The sequence below is a fragment of the Pinus tabuliformis genome, chromosome 3_2 (genome assembly GCF_031772625.1).
Source record: "Pinus tabuliformis cultivar Carrire ecotype Pingquan chromosome 3_2, CPIR1, whole genome shotgun sequence".
Classification (NCBI taxonomy): Eukaryota; Viridiplantae; Streptophyta; class Pinopsida; order Pinales; family Pinaceae; genus Pinus; species Pinus tabuliformis.
Window position 1 is genome coordinate 1,138,748,806 of NC_142302.1, and position 8,135 is coordinate 1,138,756,940.

The following is an 8,135-nucleotide window of genomic DNA, read 5'->3' on the forward strand; positions in this document are numbered from 1 at the left end:
AAAACACAACATTTATATTATATTTAGTTTTTGATCATTCAAAAATATTAACACATTTTTATAAAGAAACCAATTATAAAAATAATTGAAATATGAATATATATTATAATTCTGGTTAAAACAAAATACTGAAAAAAGTTCAGCACAAAAGAGGATAACTAAGAAAATAATTGAATCATGAGCATATCGTTATATTATTGTTTCAGTTCCGACAAAATTCAAGTATCAGAAAACCGTCAAGAAGGCGATATAACCCATGCCCTTTAGGTGTAGGGTCCAAAAACTGTGACTAGTGTCAAGAATGGGATTTGAACCCATGCCCTTTCGGACCAGTACCTGAAACTGCCGCCTTAGACCAACTCGGCCATCTTGACTTTACGAAATTTACTTAGTCGCTAAATCAAATTATTAGGATACATTTGAGAAGAGGCGGAGGTCGATATTCTAATCTCTCAATTCAATTGTAGAGACACAGGTCGCCTCCCTTGCTTTCAGTGCGACCGAAGGAGACCAGAAACATTAGTATCTGAAAACAACCGAAATATTACAAAATAATGGAGGTCAGAGGTTTACCTTAACTATAAATAGTCAACATAATGGATGAATGTTGAATAGTTGGTTGTTCTAATACAGTGGTAAGTATACATTTTTTCAGATGTAAAGAAACATGTTAACGACACAAGATTTAATGACATTCAATGGATTATTTTAAGTAGTGTGATTTTTTTTGAATTCAGATAATAAATTAACATGTAAACAACAACAAAAAATAAATATTCTCATTATTAATTTAACAACTAAATTATAATAAATTTTCTGATTGTTTAAAACATTATCCATAATACATAAATTCTATTTCACCTATATAGAACTATATAACTTTAAATTTTTTATCCAGGTACAAACACACAATAACAAGTTTCCCATTAAGAAGTTGCATTATTGGCTTGCAAAAGGAAGAGACATGAATCTATTCAAGCGTACATCATCCATCATAAAAAAGGTAATGATCATTGCTTCGAACATTTTTTCCGTTTTGCCCCCACGACATTTTTAGAATTTTTTTTTTTTAATATTTAATATATAATAAAAATTCTAGATGATAATAGTGTTTAATTATATTTATATAATAAAAATAAAATTCAATTAAGTTGCAAAGATTTAAGTACATATTTTTTGTGTAAGTTCCAGAAAGATCTAATGATCACTTTTTTTCGTATCGCTGTTACATTATAGATTTACAAATATATGTGATATGAGTTGAAATTGAACTGTAAATGGGTGGGAGTAAATGGGTGGGAGTTATACTTTGAGATGTTTGTAGAATATGGTAGCAGGATAAAGCTATATCAATTTTTATCAATTATTTTGTCTGTTAATAAATTATGTGTGGTGTATACGAAATCAAAACATATGTAAGAGAAGTTTATTTCTTTGTAGATTTGTGTAACAAAGATAGTGGTGATGGCATAGGAATACAAATCAGATCCAAAGTAGTCACAATCCATGAATTCAATTATGCCAATGATAGACTTTAGATATCCATGGGTTTTTTTATGGGGCTTGCCAAGGCTATTGACCATGATGTGGAGTGGGGTTGGTCCTCTATCTTAATCAATCTCATTCAGTTTGCCGTAAATATGCATTTGGAAGAGGAGCGACAAAGTTTGTAGCCCTATGGATGCTCTTGGAATTGGGCAAGGAAAAAGGGGTAACATGCCTTCATGCGTTGGGAGATTCAAAATTAGTGATAGATTGGGCAAATACACTAAGTGCTAGGGTGTGGAGCAAGATTATCTTTCTGATTTAGAGGTCTTGTTTTGGTTGCGTCCCAGTGACAGGGGGTTGTGGAAGGGTTTATCCCTCAATAACCCCCGCTACTGTTTCAGGGGGATTCGCTTTGAGCCCCCCACTGCCCCCAAAAGGGAAATTATGAGAAAATATCCTTGTAAAATATTGTAATTTTGTAGTCAATCTAGACCGTTCCTTAGCTAGAAGACTTGACAGCAAAAGTTATGTTAATTTAGAGTTTTTTCCCTTTAAGGCAATGAGTTTCCATGAGGCAATTGTGTTGTCACTGTGCCTATGAAAAGAAAAAGAGGAGAATGTGAGAGAGAAAAGAGGAAGTTACAAAGAATGCACTGTAGGTTGTATCCCTTTAGGTTGTTAGATAAAATAATAGGAAGGATTAGCAGTTTTTTCGTGGATGTAGCTCAGATTGAGTAAACCAGGTATATTTGTGTTTCTCTTATTTTATGCTTTTTTGTGTCTCTTAATATTTTTGTTTTTATTACTTTGTTATTCAATTCGTAACACTAAGCCTCAAACAAAAACAATGTAACAAAAGTATGTTTTGACATTAGTAAAGGCTTGCCGGGAAAAATCAACCTGGGATGTAGCTCAAATTGAGTAAGCCAGGTATATTTGTGTTTCTCTTATTTTATGCTCTTTTTTTGTGTCTTTTAATATTTTGTTTTCATACTAAGCCTCAAACAAAAGCAATGTAACCTGTAAAAGTATCTTTTGACATTAGTAAAGGCTTTCCAGGAAAAATCAACCTGAAAGTAGGTGATTTCCATTAGATCCAACTCCTGAACTATGAGAACACGGCTTTTCGTTGCCACCTTTGCCATCAAACAAGACACCTACAGTAAAATAGAAGACTAAATCTAAGGCTTGGAAGCCATGCAGGTGGCCTCCTGTGAAGGAAGAGGACTCCTAATCTTTAGATCAGAAGGATGATGAATCAAATGATGAAAGGTTCTCTTTAGATAAGGATTGCGAGGAGATTACGGATAATAAAAACTTATCACTCTGTACAAAAATAGACAATACTATCACTTTGTTGGGAGCTGTAAAGTGAGACAGCGTATCAGTTTCCTCATATCGAAAAAAAAACACAATAATAATATATCAAGCAATTCTTCAACAAATCGTGGCTACTCCCTTACCGAATAAGTGAGTGGAAGTAACCAAACAAACAAAAAAAAATTCCAAAAACCAACTCAAAACTAGGTAATACTTTCGTTTCCTTATCATATTTACATTGATGTTTCTTTACAATATATTTACGTTGATGTTTCTTTACAATTTGGTCTTGGTATGTATTTGGAAACCTTGCCTTCAAATGGATAGTATAAACTCCAACTCAAAACTAGGTAATACTTTCGTTTCCTTACAATATTTACCTTGATGTTTCTTTACACTTTGGTCTTGGTATGTATGTGAAAACCTTGCCTTCAAATGGATATTATAAACTCCATGTAAACTTTTTTTTATTAATAAAATCCTATGCAGAAATTTACCCAAAAAAAAGTTTTTCATCGTTGAGTGGTCTTAAGGAATAGGTCGTTTAAATGAATTACAAAGTTAACCACTGATAAGTTGGTTATAAAGTTGGTTCTATCTTATTATTTTCGGAAAAATAAGATTTCAAAGATTATAATAATTTTATCATAAAATTTGATTTAGAATGATATAAATTTATAATTAAAAGATTATAAATATTTATTAGATTTATATTAAAATAATACATGAAAATTATTTGAAGTCTTTCTAATTTCCCCTGCAAATATCTTGCTTTCGTCAAATTTTTAACAACAATTGGGCCATATAATTCATCTTAAATTTGTTCGTAAATAAAAAGTGAAATATCTAACCAATGCAGGGTTTTAGAGTGGGATATCATTCTTGTCTCGAACTATATATATGTTGAATGAGTTTCTGGAGCATGAGAACGTTGGGAATTTGGTACCAGCGGAACATGGAAACTTGGATACTAGTGGAACATGGGAACGTTGGTTTGGGAATCTGGGTACGAGTGAAACATGGGAACGTTGGGAATTTGGGTCCAGGTGTTGGGAACGGGTTAGAGGTTTCCCGGAAGACTACATATATATGATGTTGTATGAGTTTCTAAAACGTTAGAATGTTATGAACTTGGGTACTGGTAAAGGTCTCTCCAAAATTTACAGAAAACCACTAATTACAAGCTGTAATATTATATAATTAAAAAGTTCAAAATATAAAAAAACATTTTTTAATTATATAATTTATATAATAATCAAATTTAATGTTAAATCAAAATATTTAAATATTAAAATTAATTTAAATATATAATCTCTCTTATATAAATATATTCTCTGGGTGTTTTTCTAAGTCTCTCTCTTTCATATATATAAAATATTAAAATGTCAAAGTTCATTATACACATGAGCATTGTTTAAAACAATCTAGCTTAAAAATACAAATGAACAATTTTACATATGTTTCTCTAGTTATTCTTAAGAGAAAAAATAAAGCAACTCTAATGTTTAAGCATTGACTGCCACATACAATATGCACACAATCTTTTCTGATGTATATACATAAACAACAAAAGAAATACTCATCAGCATGACATCCCAGATATCACCCTTACATTGAGGTGCCCCGGGCTTCCTTAACCCATCAACACCCTTACATTGAGGTGCCCCAGGTTTCCTTAACCCATCAAGAGATTGCATTGAGGTGCCCCAGGTTTCCTTAACCCATCAAGAGATTGCTACAGTATCTCGATCAGTGTTAAGGATGCTTTTGGCCTTTCTTCTTGCCAAGTTTTCAACATAGGGTCATGTTTTATGGGCAGTTCAACATATTTCTCTATAGGCTTTGATTCCCCAACCCCTGGAACCTCGAAATTCTAAAAAAAAACCTTCAAAGCTCCCAAAACTTTCCCCAATTCCCATTACAACACCGACTGAAAATAGAACGTTCTCATACAATTCCAAAGCTCCCATCCTCATACAATTCCAAAACTAAAAGGAGCCCTGGAACCATTGAAATAAATTCCCCCACCTCTCAAGAACTGTTACTTTGTAACCTAACATATATACAATCTATTTAAATCCCTTTATAAAGATCGGAGACATAATCTAATTTCATTATCATCACTATCACTATAACTCAAGACATGACATATATGACTTTCTATAACAGTTTCCATAGTTTTTATAAATCTCATTACATTGTTTAAGTTCGACCAAGGGCGCACTAACTGTGCCAGTTTTGTGCGTAGAGATTTAACAACTATAACTTAATATTATTCTAAATTACATTATTTTAAATTACGGAAAACTAATTTAATAAAATAAATATCGATTTTTGCATTCTAAAGTTGGGCTCTCTAGTCAGATACATTGTAGTCGGGTTTTCAGAGAAGTTGGAGAAGAACATAATCATTAGGAGGGAAGGACTTGACGTGGTAGTTTTAAGTGGTATTGGGTAGAGGATCGGTAACAAATATACAGTTTGTTAATGAGTATTAAATGAGTGGGGTTGTATATATTCACTATTAAATTACTAGTTTACCAAAATTTAAAAATAAACATATACAAACCCTACTCACTTAATACCTAATAACAAACTACTCATTTTCAACCCTGAATAGCAGTTTAAGTTAACTAGTCAAGGTTGATTTTTATTACCTCTACGACAGACTTGAAGCAAGGCCCGACCACTTGACTAGGCATGCCTGAGTTGGGGATCGAGCTTCTCCTCCCTACCGTTTGTCGTAAGGCCCGACCACTTGACTAGGCATGCCTGAGTTGGGGGTCGAGCTTCTCCTCCCTACCGTCTGTCGTAAGGCCCGACCACTTGACTAGGCATGCCTGAGTTGGGGGTCGAGCTTCTCCTCCTTACCCTACACCAATGAGTCCCAACCTCCTACTAGAAAAATGAGTTGTTGATCGCACAAATTTCAAATAAAGAAAATTGCTACTTTCCAGGTCATCCATTTGTAGGAACTACTACACAGATGATGAATCATTTGTTCAACATTAAGGTATTTTTAGAACTTTTGGTTAAAATAATTTTGCTTGATTCAAGTATTTAGTTCGTTTAAGTGGAAGCGAATTTTCCCTTCGGTGGAATATCATTGTGGTTACATCATTGCTATTTTTTTTCCATGTCATTCACTAAGTTGAGAAGTGAGTGTTTTTCCATGTCATTCGCTAAGTTGAGAAGTGAGCGTACACCACAAAACTGGAGATTAATGAATTGTGCAGAACTTCCATGCACAGAGAGAGTGGGGTTCGTAATTATGGCAACATGCCAACACTCTTTTGAACACATCTAGTGATGCAGATGGTCTGTAGCCACCTCAGGTTGGAACCAAATCTTCAACAATTTAAAGCTAGAAGTAATAGAAATGATCGATTTATTCAATAGAATTTTTGGAGTTGACTATTTTTTTTATTTTTTAGCAAGGGGTACGACCTTTTTTTGGGGAAGCAAGGCATATATATTTCATTAAAGCAAGGCATATATATTTTATTATCATTACATTATGGTTGTATTAACAGATAGCAACATATCATGTATCAATCACGATTCGAACCTGTGTGAAGAGGTCATTAATGAACCGTCTCAACCACTAAAAATAACTTCTGCGTACAATTAATGAAAGCCCTATTTCCAACCTTATTGCATAGTAAATGCGCCCTGACATGGGACCGATATAACACGATATAACACGCCGCTATTTTTTTTCTCTCTCATCACCACGCGGCATGTTATATCATATTATATCGGCCCCATGTCAAGCCACATTTACTATGCAATAGGGTTGGAAATAGGGCTTTCCTACCATTAATTCACTGACTTTCATTACTAATGGGAGTTGGGAGTTCTAGAAAACATTAAACATTATTAAGTGTCAAAATTTCTGTTATTTTACACAGAATTTTTGTGTGTCAAAGACACCCTTCTGAGTGATCAAATTTTAAACATTTGAAATTTCAATGGTGCTCGCATGAAAGGATGCCTGTGAACTGAATTTGTCTGAAAAAATGGTTGTCGTTCTCGAGGTGACGTTGCCATGAATATAGGTCTTCAAGGGGGGTTGGGCTTCTCCTTCTGAGCCTACACCACCAAGTCGTGACCTCCGACTAGTCGGGGTCGGGGATCTTCATGTTGTTTCCTCCATGGGCCCCACTCGTCTTGAAACAAAAAAGTTTACAAAGGAATATAATTATAAAATATGACAAAACATTTATATTTTTATCATTTTAATTAATTAAAACTAAATAATTAATCAAAATAAATTATAATTTTTTTTAATTTTTTTTATGTTTTTTAAAAAATAAATTATTTTTCATAATTATTATTATTTTTATAATAATTTAAGTTAATTATTTCTTAAATAAAATTATTTATCATTGTAAAAATAATAAATTATTAAAATTGGAAATAAGTATAAAAATCATGAGAAATTATAATAATTGAAATTTATTTTTCTAAAAATTATTTTTATAAATTGTAATTAATCAATACATTAATTGAGAGGTAACTCTATAAATTGGATTGTGTTTTGCATTAAGATGGAACATGAATATATACATGGACTATGTCACAAGGTTCGTCGAATTTTAACCTTGAGGTTCGAATTTTGGTGGACCTTAAAAAAAATTGAGGTTTGGCGAACCTCATAGCCATTGACCAAGTCCATAGATCAAAACTCATAACTTCCTATCGCAACTCAAGCTTGTAATTTATCCTTGCAGTTTCTGTGTCTGTGATAGAATTTTTTATGTTTACTGATGTTGATTTCTTACTATTTTATTGTATAATTCATTTTAAATTAATATATATAGACGAACCTAATGACAAACCTCATCAAAACATTCGAACTCAAATCGAACATAATCATTGTCGAACCCGAACCATGTGACATTGTATATCGGGAGGGATACCATTGGGTTTTATCTCTCAATGTCTCTTTGTTTTTCAATTCTCTTTATTTTCCTATTTACATGGATTTACCTAATCCCAAAGATTAGGTGTCAACATTCTCCCCCTTGATCTGAATGGATGTTGGTGAGTCCAAGCATCATTCTAAATCTTTCAAACTTTTCTCTTCCAAGTGCTTTGGTGAATATGTCTGCGATCTACTCATTTGTGGAACAATGGCATAGGTGCATTGTTTTGTCCTTAACATGATGTTGAATCATATGGTATTTTGTATTGATGTGCTTCATTTAATCATGGAACTTTGGATTTTTGGCCACTTTATTGCAGAAGTGTTGTCAATCAAGAGAGGAGTTGAATGAACTTGTTTCTCCTGCAAATCTTCAAGAATTTTCCTGAGCCACACAATT

At 32.9% G+C, this 8,135-nt stretch overlaps 1 non-coding gene across 1 annotated transcript; it reads right to left on the reverse strand.

The window, feature by feature from the left end:
• Nucleotides 1-293: 293 nt before the first annotated feature.
• TRNAL-CAG (transfer RNA leucine (anticodon CAG)) lies at nucleotides 294-374 on the reverse strand. Its single transcript has one exon. It is a non-coding gene; the product is annotated as a tRNA-Leu (tRNA).
• Between the last annotated feature and the right edge of the window lie 7,761 nt (nucleotides 375-8,135).